This window comes from Cotesia glomerata, linkage group LG6 (genome assembly GCF_020080835.1).
Source record: "Cotesia glomerata isolate CgM1 linkage group LG6, MPM_Cglom_v2.3, whole genome shotgun sequence".
Taxonomy (NCBI): domain Eukaryota; kingdom Metazoa; phylum Arthropoda; class Insecta; order Hymenoptera; family Braconidae; genus Cotesia; species Cotesia glomerata.
This window is the reverse complement of record NC_058163.1, coordinates 18,270,616-18,285,088: the sequence shown is the minus strand read 5'-3', so window position 1 is coordinate 18,285,088 and position 14,473 is coordinate 18,270,616.

Below are 14,473 nucleotides of genomic sequence, written 5' to 3'. Positions count from 1 at the left end.
GGTGGAATGTCACAGAATTCGTTTTAAAAATTTATAAATGTAATTTGAAACATTCTGACCAAGTTTTGAACTATTAAAAGCCATAATTGAAAAATATGAATTTTTTTTCGTGAACACCCCCGCAACCCCCCTTGTGGGTGGAATTTCGTGAAATCCGTTCTTAGCTGACCTCTACTTGGCAAAAGGAATATTCCTGCCAAATTTCAAGTCTCTAGGTCTTATAGTTCCAGAGATATCGTGATGAGTGACTATCTATATCTATAGAAAGTCTCCTATATATATATAGATTAATTTATATAAATTGACAGTAATTAAACTATTTTGGTCTAAATAAGAAAAAAAAATTAGGACGCCGGTTGACCCTAAAGGCCACCCCTGCAACTTCCCGCTCATTTAGTACTTAAGCGCTAAAAAATAAAACATTACGTTTTTGAGCTCTTCGAGCTCAAAAATATGATTTTTATGTCACTTTGTGCTCTTCGAGCTCAAAACTCTACTAGCAGTTTAATAAAACAATTTTTTGAATTTTCAAACGGCAATATCTTTTGAATGAATGAACCGATTTTTACGCGGTTCGCGGCAATCGATGCAGTTTTTGAAGCCCCATGAAGAATCTTCAAGTTTAAATTGATCGAGCCAGGAATTTCGAAGTAATTCCAAAAAAACGCTTGTTCCGGTTTTCTTTCGACAACGATAACTCACGAACGAATCAACCGATTTTGACCGGGCTTGCGGTGATCGGCGTGGTTTTTTGATTTTAAGAGCTGATTAGATTTTGAAATTTATTGGTGAAGCCATTTAAAAGTAATTCCAAAAAAAACACATTTCAAAAAACTTTTTTTTGTACACAGATTAAAAGATTTCTTGACTGGAGAATAAAATTCTTGGCTCAAGTAAATTTTCGGGTGCCCGAAGGAAGACCGAAGTTGTCTTGGCCGAAGTAAAAATTTTTTTTGAAATTTAATTCAAATTATCATAAATACTTGATACAATAAATTTTTATATTGGATCAAGATTTTTAGATACTTTAGGGAAGCAGCGCCACATACTTCAGCTGAGAAAAAAATTTTTTCACCTTGGGAAAATTTTTCTCTTGAATATTTGACACCCATTTTAGATTATTTTAGCACGCAATTATACATATTGAATGAAAGAAAATGGTTCAATATTATTTGATCTTCCCATTTGACATATTCGTCAATAAAAATATTAATGAAAATTTATTATCGAGATATTTAATTTTTTGGAGCAAGAGAAAAATTTTCTCAAGACAAGAAAATTTAATTCTGTCAAGAACTTAATTTTTTGGAGCAAGAGAAAAATTTTCTCAAAACAAGAAAATTTGCTTGATTTAAATAAATTGTCTTGGATCAAGATACGTATTTCTTGAAGCAAGAGAATTAATTTTGTTAGAATAAGTGAAATTTCTTGTGTCAAAAAAAAAAATTTTTTTTCGCCTAAGAAAATAATTAGCAAGAAAAATATTTTCTTGGTTCAAGTGAACCATTCTTTCTGTGTAGTTTTTTTTAGATTTCTCAGAATCTACTGGTTCGAATCGGTCTAAATGGTATTCAAAATCTAAGTTTGGTCAATCCCTTTGGAATGGCGTCAACCGCGATTAAATCGGTCAAGCCGTTCAATAGTTATAAGAGGGTCACATACATACATACACACATACATACACAAATACACACACACACACACACACACACACACACACACACACACACACACACACACACATACCAGCCACTATAGTGGCGGACAGCGTGGAAGAGGCCGAACTGCTAGTTCGGGAAACCATCGACACCGTCGAGACTTGGCTCAATAAGCATCACCTGAAACTCGCCAGACAGAAAACCGAGATGGTCGTTTTGACCCGTCAAAAATGGTTTCCAAAACCATTCGCTATGGACATGGGAGGAACAACGCTGACGTCAACAAGGGCCCTGCGGTATCTAGGGGTAATGATAGACGAGAAACTATCTTTCCGTGAACACCTCGACAGTGCATGCAAGAAAGCCAGCAAGACTGTGTCTAGCCTAGCACGAATTATGACCAACACCATGGGACCAAGAACAAAAAAGAGAAGAGTTCTTCTAGAAGCAGTCCACTCGGTACTGCTTTATGGAGCGGAGATATGGGCAGACATATTAAAGCAGAAGACCTACCGGCGAAAGATCGCAGCAGTACAGCGGCGAGGCGCTCTCAGGGTTGCCTGCGCCTACCGCACAGTTTCCGAAGCGGCTGTATTGGTCATTGCAGGAGCCGCGCCCATCGACCTATTAGCGTTCGAAAGAGCAAAACTCTATGACGCTAAAGACAGTGATGATAACATGAAGGACGCAAGAACGAGGATAAAGGCGGAAACGCAGCAAGAGTGGCAGGACCGATGGACATCGGGAGAGACGGGCAGATGGACGGCGCGCCTGATCCCAAACATCAACGTCTGGCTCTCTCGGAAGCACGGGGATACGGACTTCTTCCTGACCCAGCTATTGACGGGACATGGGCAGTTCAACGCCTATCTTTTCAAGATGGGTTTGCACAGCACACCAACGTGCAAATACTGCCCGGATAAAATCGACGACGCCGAACACACATTCTTCGAGTGTGCTCGATGGAAGGACTACAGAAGAAGCACCGAAGAGATCATAGGCACCAGGCTCTCCCCCTCAAGCCTGGTGACCTATATGATCAAACAAGAGGAAAACTGGTCAGCTGTTGCAGTTTATGCACAGCACCTCCTGAAAGACAAAATCGCAGAAAGGGACCAGTAGCCAGGAGTAGGTGTCGTGAGACGCAGCACGACTGGATTGAAGTAATGCTAACGCGGTTCCAATCCAGTCCCCCCCGTACCATCTGGGGAATAGGGGAAGAGGAATGTTTTTTTTAGTGGGTAAAAATCTCCACACTACCGACTATCGATATCTGCCGGAAGATGGGCGGCAGAGTTAACGATACCGGTGTCTTTTGAAGATCTTTTTTCGTACCTCTTTACTGACATCATCGTGAAAACATTCAGGGAAACTTCCTAGGGCCTCAAAACGTCAAGATCTGATGAGAACTCGATTTTCGAAAAACGGGGTAAAACCAATAACTTCCCGATTTTTTTTAATTTTCAATTTTCTTAGCGGGAAGTTAAAAAGGTAGAATAAAAATTTTTAAGTAAATAATTGAGTTAAAAGTTATTTTTTATTGACAAAACTTTTTACTACCGAGAATAAAACTGTTATTTTATTTTCATAAGTTAATTCCTATAGAAATTGAGGTAAACAATTTTTTAACTAACCGGTGACGTTAGCCGAGTCGTCTAAGGCGCATGGCCTATAGAGAACTCGGACTAACTTACCGGCCAGGCGTGGGTTCGAATACCAAGCTGGTCTTAGAAACCAACTTGGTTGATATTCGGCCCTTGCCGCGTAGGTTAAGATTTACACAACCCAAAAAGACCCAACGTATCACTCCCAACAGTTAAGAGTCGGCGATATGACCACAGCAGTTAAAACCGACTCTAAATAATAATAAATAAAAAAAAAAAAAATTTTTTTAACTTATTTGATCATTAACAGAAATATTTTATAAAAAATAAATTCCAAATAAAATATAAAGTATGCAAAAAAAAAACTTGTATATTTTTTACTCACATTTTTTATTTCTTATTCATTACGTTCCTCGGCGTATTCTCAGCGATCAAAAATCGGTCGTCCATGTTAGTGGAAACTTTTAATAGTACTTTGAGAGATAAAAAAAAAAAATAATGAAAGTATAGAATAAACTGGAGCATGAAAGTTGAAAGAATAATAATAATAAAAATAAAAATTTGAATATGATCGAAGAGAAATGTGTCTTCAGGCGACACTTGCAGAAGAATCGCTATTTTTTTTTCAGGCTATATTTTTCATAAGTTACTGACAAAAGAGACAGGAAGAAAATGGAGATTGATGCTCGGCGAACTTTTAGATAAAATGTTTTAGTTAAAACTTTACCTTATTTATTTTTACGTTAATGGAACAAAAGCGTGAGAAACACGATTAAGAATCAAGGTGTAACCTTACCATACTTTACAAAGCCGATTACTTGCGTAAGAGTTTTAGTAATATAAGAATAAGAGTCTTCATTTGATTATTTTCTTCTATTCAAGGAGGTACCTAAGCAAAAGTAAAGATTCCTAGCTTTATCCCACGCCGTATATTTTCTTCCCTTTTATTATAGCATAGCAGTAGCTCTACCTTCTTGCTCCAAGTGTATTGCCCACAGGGGAAACTCTATAAGACCATTATGAGATCTACGAACTTGATTACTTCCTTTTCTCTATCTCTGTATTTTCTTTCTTCTCGGATTCTTTTAGTTTTTAAGATAAAAAAAAATTATTATTTTTCTTATCTCTCGACACTTAGCTAATCAAATTTTTTTTTAATCACTTCATTTATTTTTATGTTAATATCATTCAAGCAAAGAAAATTTTATTAATCCATAATTTGATTGAACCGCCTTTAATATTGCTACTACTTTGTCGGCGGACTCAGGCTGGATGAACTTTCTTTTTGGATGAAGGACTTTCGACAATCAATTCTCGGTTTATATATTTATTACATAGTAACACTTTTTATTTGTTTAATAATATATTATTGATAATAATTTTTAAGGTTTTCTTTTACACAAATCTGAAACTAATGAATAAATAATTTTACCAATTGATGCAGTTTTTCGAAAGATACATGGAAAGAAATTTATAGGGATCTTTCCAAAGATTATGGGAATGGTTCCTATAATAAAATGATCATTATAGGTATCAATCCTATGCTCATTATGGGAATCATACCCATAGTTTATTGGAAACGTTTCTATACAATAATGGAATAGCTTCAATATATTATGGTTATGGTTCCTATATTGTATGTGCGTCATCACTATAATATTATTGGAATGGTTCCCATGATATTATAGGAATGGTTGCAATACTATTATAGGAATGGTTCCTATAATATTATGGGAATGACGCACATAATAATAGAAAAATGTTTATTTTCATAATAATGAAGCAATCACTTTAAAAATATAAAGTAATTATTATATATTTTTTTGCTAATAAATTTTTTTTTGTAAATGAAAATTGATTTCTCACTAGAGTGAAAAAATTTCTTTTTCATAATTTTTATTCACGTGTGTACTTAAGGTAGTACTACCGGTTTTAGAATTGACGTTCAGAATTTAATGAAATTTGGCATATTGGTACTTTATAATATCATAATTAAGCAGTAAAATTTTTGGAAGCCTGGCAAGTCCTGAAAAAAAGATATTAATATCTACATATTTTTGCTTTTACCATTGATCCTTATGGAAAATCACAGACTTTATTTTATTTCACAAAACTGGACGTTCAGATTCTTATAAAAATCAAGACAACGAGATAAAATAACATCTAGAACATATTTAATAACACTCAGTATGGTTTCCAAGAATATGAGAATATTTATTAATAAAAAACATTCAAAATTTATCTCTGTCTCTCTTTCTCCAATGTGATTTAGTATAGGGAAATCTACTACGTTAATCAAATAAGGTTAGGTTTTGGGATTTGACTCTTGTGGTAACGGTAGTACTACCTTAATCTTAAATTGTTTATTCCAACTCAGTTTGTCACACGAATTTTATTCCTGTGTGCGTCCCTCCCTGCGCCTAGTGTTGGCAACAGATCCACACTCGGTGTGTCACATAATTTTACTATTTTTGTATTAATATTATTAATTTGTATACTGTATATCATTTATCACTATTTATATTGAGACACTACAAAATGTCCCGATGTTACCAGCCTGGCGAACTACCACCCGAAATTTTCGTTACCGACACTAGCTAAATTAATGTGTAGCCCCGTGACGTCACAAGACGACACGAGGAGGGAAAAATCAGCTACGAACCTCAAAACTTGAGCGATGATCGACACTTTGATCTATCCCTCGGTGTCAACCACCACGCTAGATATTTCTTAGTCAATCTTACCACTATTACTACTATTCGGTGATTACTCACCAAAATCATATATAAAATCTATTATTAATTATTATGAAATCTTATACTACTTTTATTAATATTATCAGTTCATATTAGGTGATAATTCACCACAATTATTGTTAAACCACGTATATTTCTATCATTAAGTGTATGTTCTCTTTATTATCTATATTCTATTAAGTTGCGTTACCAAGTTATTCATAAAATTATAACAAAAGTGAATAATTGTGCAATAAAATTGAGCTCATTGTTAATACTACTATATATCATTATTGAAACAACACCACACAACTATTTCGGCCAATCTCGTCAATCAAAAGGGTCAATCAAGGACAAAGGGTCATCTTCGCAGTCAAATTTGTAAGTAATTAAAGCAAGTTAACTGGCACGCGCGAGAACTTTTGTCTAGACCTTTTCTATTAAACAAAATACCGACATTCATACGGAAGCGGAATATTCCAAAGAGCAGTGGATCCCAAAACTTTTTATGAAACTTAGGCGACTATTCTCTTATCCGCGAGGTTTAGTGGGCTAAGGAATTAAATTTTTTAAGATTGAAAAATTTAGTGTTTCAATGGCGCTCGAACAGGGACGCTGCTCTCAAATAAATGTCGTCTATTCCCTGTAAAGTTAGAAATTTACAAATTCATCTTTTATAGAATTAAAAATTCATTAATTATATAATACTTTACAGAAAATTTACTTAAAATTTAATTAACAAAATTTTTGTTAAAAAAAAAAAAAAAAATTACCAAATTCATCTAAATAGTGAAATTTTTGTTATATAAATTCATAAATTTATAAAATTAATTTTCCGAATTGACAAAAATTCTCACGTTCTCATATTAATTCATTTAGTTTAAGCATCATAAATTGAAAATATTCCTATTGTACTATAAATTGTAAAATTATAATCCTATTATTGTAAAGATAATTATGCTGATGTCATAGCTGAGAAGTACTCTCAGTAAAATTTATCAAAAGCATTTTCAGTATTAAATTTATCAGTATACAAATCTTTACAAGGTTATTGTCTAATACACTTTGTGTGCTGGGTCATAAGCCATCAACACGTTGCATACTCGAACTCAAGTAAAACACAACTCAAGGTCAATTCACGCGTATATTCTTCGAAAAATCGGTTGTCGTATACTACGTATTGAGACTCGGAAATAAAATAAATTCTTTTATTTTTCTATAAAGTGTCTTTTGTTCAGTTGAGCCGGAACTAAACCTTTCATCTAAAATAAATATTAGAAAGTATTTCACTATCGAAACTAAATCTCTTATTTGATTTTATTTTCAAAATAAACATTTAGTAGAAAATATTTTATTATTAAAATTAGATATCGCCGTTAAAATAATTTATTTTATTTAGCTTTGCAGTTCGAATTTCGATAATAATATTAATATTATTAAACCCAACGTTAAAATTTAGGGTTTAACCCAACGTTAAAATTTAGGGTTTAACCCAACGTTAAAATTTAGAGTCGCGTTTATTAACCGAATGCAATGCGCGTTTGCTCAATTAGACGAGCCCATGCCTGAACACCGACAAGTTAGGATTATTATTCAAAAATTTAATTCAAAATTTTTATTTAAATTTGCGGAAGAACATATTGACACTTATTCAATACTATATAAACGCGTTAGTTCTTGGCAACCAGTAGTAGATTCATGTCAACGCTCACATAATAACAAAGAAGCGAAATCTAACACGGATTCCGATTATAACCTAAAAACTCAAACGAAATTAAATGCCATTACTAAATCGGAGTTACCGAATTCTAATATGATTAAATCGGAAAATGACCAAAAGACCACGCTTTTTGCATTGTCGAGTTCAAACCCAGTTAACTCAGGTAACAGAATTCTAAAAAATGACCACTCGGACGTACTTGTATCCGCAATAACCACTTCCAAGCCGCGATGCAGGATATGTTCGAAAATTTACAAAAGACACTTAACCAATTATCTTCACAGACCGTGTGCGGCCGTTGTGGACGCAGTGGACATATTGCTGCAGTCTGTTGTTCACGAACTACAGACGAGATACGGAAAAGAGCTGGCATACGACCCTTTACAAAAAACCCGGATCCCGAAAACCAAGTAGTTACTCCGGTGATCTCCAATACACCAACTAAGGCTCAAATATCCGCGATCCAAACCCTTACGGCACCTATTTCTTTAACTAGTGTCCCAGTTAGGTCGGTTTCTAACAACTGCGAAGAAAACAGTTCAGAAATACCTGATATTAACCAAAACGAATTAGATTATGAGTATATGGACTATGAGTCAGACACTGAGTCAGAAATGCTTAGTTCAAAACCTGAATTAAAAATCAAATCCGGCAATGAACTTAATGACCTCATGCTTATACATAGTCTCGGCACACATGACTCAGACAACTTTAAAAAATTAAGTCAAATTAAACGACAACCATCATTTCAGACTAGAACTGAGAGTATTTCAAAGTTGTCGTCAGTAATAAGCATTGAATCAGAAACTTTATCTTCTGATCCCATAATCACTTGTAATATTAAGAAACAGTCATTTTCATTACCACCTAAATCATTAATACCGACCTCTACAACGTCAACGATCAACACCAAAGAAGCTTCAGCATCCGTCACCCAGCTCAACATTGGCAAAATTCCTAGACCAACAATGGTTCAGCCTGGCATAACTTCTACAGCTCCAAACTTCAGGTTCACTTATGAACGGCCTGAATGGTTTGAAAATATCTGTAAAGCAATGAAAGAAATCCATATCCAAATCCAGAAGAATACACAGGACATCCAAGCACTCCAGAGTGGCATAAAAAGACTCGTGCAAAGCCATTCTTCATTAAAGAATTGCCAACTCACCAACCTGGCAAGTTCTGTGCGTGAAGTAGAACGAGATGTCGTTGTCGTCAAACAACGACTTAACTCAATCGAACCTAAGATACAGAAACTGGGAAAATACCAAGATAAATGCAAGGAGCCTGTCCAACCAGAAACCGATTCACTTCCATTGACTTCCAAGGAGAAGCAAGACACTACTAGTTACAAAATTGGAACTAAAGATCGTCAGTTGGTTCCAAAACCAACTTTTGAAAAAATTAAATTCTCTCAGTCAAAAATTTCATCTCGACAAGGGTTGCGAGACGAGTTTCCAACTAGTCCAGTCACGGTAACAATTTTAAATTCGTTACCGCATTATCAGACACAAACAACACCAATATACGATGTCTCAAGTACTCGAAAGGATACAGCCAACCAAGCTTGGAAGCACGCTGAATTTAGTTTTCGTCCACCTGAAAACGAGGAAAAGGACAACTTCCAAGGACACTACCAAAGATGTGGAGTACCAATTCAACTTTTTGATCCAGAATGCCAGGCTAGTAACCGACGTTGGCCTGGATACAAAAACGGAATTGAGATAAATAACAACGAAGAGGACATCGAAGACTTCCAAGAGACGTGCCAGCGTTCTCTGTGAAGATAAACCCCTATTTAATCATTCACTTAATTATTTATTTATATTACTGTATCATCGTTCATATCATTATTTAAAATATCACTGTATCATTATACTATTATTATTACTTTTCTATGACACAATTATTACTACTAAAAAATTTATATTAAGCATTTATCATACTATTTCATCATAAAACTATAATATTTACTAAATCATTTATATCATCTAATATTATATCTGCCAGTTTAATTTGTTTTAATTACAGCTGCAGACCAATCAAAAAAAAAAAAAATAAGCAACAATTATAATAATTTTATTTTTTCTTAGCACAACTCAAATAGATCGAAGTCTAGACCGAGGTTTCGACCATTTGCTCAAGGGAATTCTCTATTCAAATTAATTATTAACTTTACAGGTGATTACTCACCAATCTTACTACTAAAAATTTTATTTATTTCAAAATTTTTTTTTTAGGTGATGACTCACCAATCCATCCACACACCCAATTTCCAGGTGACTACTCACCAATCTACTCATCTATCTCCTCATTCACTACTATAGGTGATTACTCACCAACACAAATCATACCACTATAGGTGACTACTCACCAACACACACTACTATTAGGTGACTACTCACCAAACCATACTACTATCAGGTGACTACTCACCAAACCTTCCATCCAAATCTTCCTATCATAGGTGACTACTCACCAAATCATACTACTACTAGGTGACTACTCACCAAATCATACTACTACTATCATAGGTGACTACTCACCAAACCATACTACTATTAGGTGACTACTCACCAAATCTTTCTATCGTAGGTGACTACTCACCAACTCTTTCATCAACTTTTCTTACTACTATTTCATCAAAGCATTCTTCCTAAGTGATCACTCACCACTAACTCCTATCACCCTACTATCCTCATACCCGGTGACGACTCACCGACTCTTTCAAAGAGCTAGCTCGGTTCAAAAATTGACGGGGTAGTCTTGGCTTGGCAGGGGGGATTGAGACACTACAAAATGTCCCGATGTTACCAGCCTGGCGAACTACCACCCGAAATTTTCGTTACCGACACTAGCTAAATTAATGTGTAGCCCCGTGACGTCACAAGACGACACGAGGAGGGAAAAATCAGCTACGAACCTCAAAACTTGAGCGATGATCGACACTTCGATCTATCCCCTGGTGTTAACCACCACGCAAAATATTTCTTAGTCAAACTTACCACTATTACCACTATTACCACTATTACTACTATTCGGTGATTACTCACTAAAATCTCATTAAGTTCTAAAAGTTCATTATTTAATTTAATATTCTGTATTACGCTCACTATTATTATTATAAAATTAGTTATAATCGTAAATATAAGTGTTCTATTTTACAAATATTTAGTCAACCTACGTTACCGAAATATTATAAATCCTATTCTAAGTGTTTATTTGGTGAAATAAAGTTTTCTTTTATAATCTTTGTCGCCAATCACGATTTATTATTGAGAATACCAACATCTATTTAATACGTCTACGACCATTCAAAGAAGTCCAATCGAGGAAGCAGAACAATCGTCGCCGTTAATAATATTGTAAGTAGATAGAATAAATTAACTGGCACACGAGGGAATTTCTGTCAGACCTCTAAAGTAAAATTGAATATATAAAAATTATAGACAGCATCCATCTAGGAAGCGGGATATTCCCGGGCAGTGATCCTATATAAAATTAGAAGTTTATTCGATTATTTCCTTCCCCGCGAGGTTTAATGGATTAAATAATTAAATTTTTAAAGTATACAAAAATTTAGTGTTTCAATATTTGACAATTTATGTATTATTATTATTAGTTCTTAAGTATTAATTTTGACATTTATTTCAGAAAATTGTATTGGAATATTTATAATTTCATTATTTTATTGTATATTGATTATTGGTAATAAGTCGTAGCCCTTACTCGCACGGGTAATTCCCTGAAGTATCGATTGCGAGCACAGGGATCAGTAATTTTGGTACATATATAAACGACTTGAGAGGCCCTCGTGATCGGACACGAGGTCTCGGAGTTTTTGGTAAAATAAAAATCGGGAGACACGCGGTAACCCGCAAAGTGTAAGTAGTGTGGATCTGGCACCTTCGTTCGAGTTCCCTTTTTTTTGGTGAGTACTCACAAGTTGAGCCATTTTATTAACCACGCACCGCGTTGTCTCCTGGCGAACAAATTGATATTAAAAGTCGGTATTAATTATTTGAGTCAGCCAGTATTTATTTATTGTTTTATTATCTTTTGTCGAGATAACCCGACTGGGAATTTCGGGTATATCTCTGTTCAATATTATTAGATATAATTTCTATTTTGTAATCAACGTCGTCGTAAATAAACGGTCTACTCAGGATTTAGATTAATAATTAACATTTGCACGCGGCAAGATTATTATTATTATTGTTATATAATCCATCCGGCTAAGAAATTCGGCACTGGACTTAGTTTTAAGTAATTTCTGGTCTTTTGAATAAATAATTTATTTGTTTTATTATTAATATTTGCTGATTGATTAATAATTTAATTTACGTAAATTACTTCTTCCTTTCTCTCCTAATATTAGTCTATTATTTATCTTCCCCTGAATACCTGCAGATCGGCCCTGAAAATTAAAGGGTTTGTTGTTTCCCTAGTTAAAAGAACAACTGGCGTCCAAAATCGTGCACTAACTCAGCCTGAGGAAAAGCTGCGGGTTACTTGGGAGGCTAAGAGCTACCTCCCAAGTCATTTGTTTGTTTATTTAGTAATTTGGTCAATTTTTGGGCGACCTGGACAAAATTACGTGTCTACTGACCGCTCCACTGTCAGCTGGATCGTAATTTTTGTTACATTACAGAAATAAAATTCGTGTGACAAGTTATTATTGTGTTAGATAATATTGAAAAATAAGACATTTTTTTTATAAATTAAATATTATAAAATGAAATATTGTAGCAATTCTAAAGTTTCTCTAATAAAAGGGATATTTTACCACTAATTCAGTTAAAAATAATTAATTATATACCTTAGTATTCAATATTGAAGGGCCAATTTTTCAACCCAAGATTTAATTATTCTTATCATTGTGAACATATCTATATATATTATATATAAATAGGCATATTCACCATTAAAAAGTACTTAAACCCTGGGTTGAAAAACTGGCTCTAAATTAGTCGAATGATCAAGCAAATATTTTATTACGAGTGTAATAACATTAAATTTTCAACGTCACAGAAACTTTATCGTTTTTCTATAATAGATTAGAAAAGTGATTCTTGTACTGTTGTGTGAAAAAATATTATTTCAATATTATAAGCATCATCACTATAATATTATGGGAATGGTTCCCATAATATTATAGGAATGCTGCCTATAATATTATAGAAACTATTCCTAGATATTATGGGAACCATTTCTATATATTATGGGAATCATGCCGATATTACAGCTATAATTATAGGTATCGTTCCTATAATTATAGGAACCATTCCCATAATTATAGAAACATTTCCCAAAAATTATGGGTAGAATTCCCATAATCTAAGTAATCGCTCCTAAAATGGTATAGGAAAATATTTCATTGAAATTATAGGAACGATTTCCACATTTTTCTCTCCGTGTACCGTAGAAATACTCATACATTCTAGGCGACAGGTCATCGAAGTTTTATTAAAACTACATCAGCTTCTTTGATTAGAAGTTTAGTTCAACATTACGGTACTTCTATAAGATAATTACAGTATAAAAACACTAGGGATGAGTTGCGATAAGTGTATTCACTTTGTGATAATAGGGTCCATCTAACTTTGAGTTCGAAGAGCATAGTTTTTTTTAGTTATCGAGGTATAGCGATAAACTTAATTAATACTACAGAATTTAATTCATTTTTTATTTAAAACTACTAAAATATATTTTATAAGTGTGATGAGTCTTTAAAAAAAAAAACAATCATGATTTTAATAACAGAAACATAAATTAAGACATTTGTTCGCATTAATTTTTGTGCTTGAAAAACTCAATAAATTAAACTGTATTTTTAATGTTAGATTTAGATTTATATGAAGTAGAAGATTATTAAATATTACAAGTGTAAATTTTGTCTTTTATTTGTAATAATTATGTTTAATTTAAAATACAAGTGACATCAGGTGATTCCATAATGGTCTGCCATATGTGTTTTTCTAAACTAGTGGCGACACATAATCAAAACAATATGTTTACAGACAAGTAAATAATAAATTGGAAGAAATACAAAAAATAAATGATTGACTATGAACAAGAATAATAAAAATAAAAGTGTGCATCTCTGATGGGAATAGTTATTCTTTGAGTAAAATTTTGGTCAATTTATTTTCATTGTCAATATGAACAGTTGTTGATTGTTTTCAACAATTGAATTAATAATCTAGAAGTTGAAAACTTTTTGTCTATTTAACGAAAGAAAATAATCTATATTTCAGTGGAATAGTTTATATGTACTTATAGCATTAGTAAATCTCATGAGTACGAGAACAATATAGATCAATATGTACAAACCAGTATTTCATGCATAAGTTTATCCTTATGTATACATATATACATGTTATATTGATGTAGATAAATGGAAATTTCAGGTTTAATGTACAGTTTATGGGTTATCGCGTTTTCTCCTTCTGGTCATAGCGACACTACTGAACCGTGAGTAAAGTAAGTACGTTCTCCCTGTTACTATACGAGATGAAAATATCCTCCGGCAATTTTAACAAACTTTGTACCTTTTTTTATACCCAAAACTTAATCTTGATGGTTATTTTATTTTTAATTGAAATTTTAATATATAAATAAATAACTTTTTATTTGTTTAAAAAATAAAAAAATTTTCAAATAAGTACCAATGTCAGTATGTATTTTTTCAGGACGCAATGTTTTTTTAATATTCTTTTGCAATATCAAAGTTATTGTTATAATTTCAAAAAATCT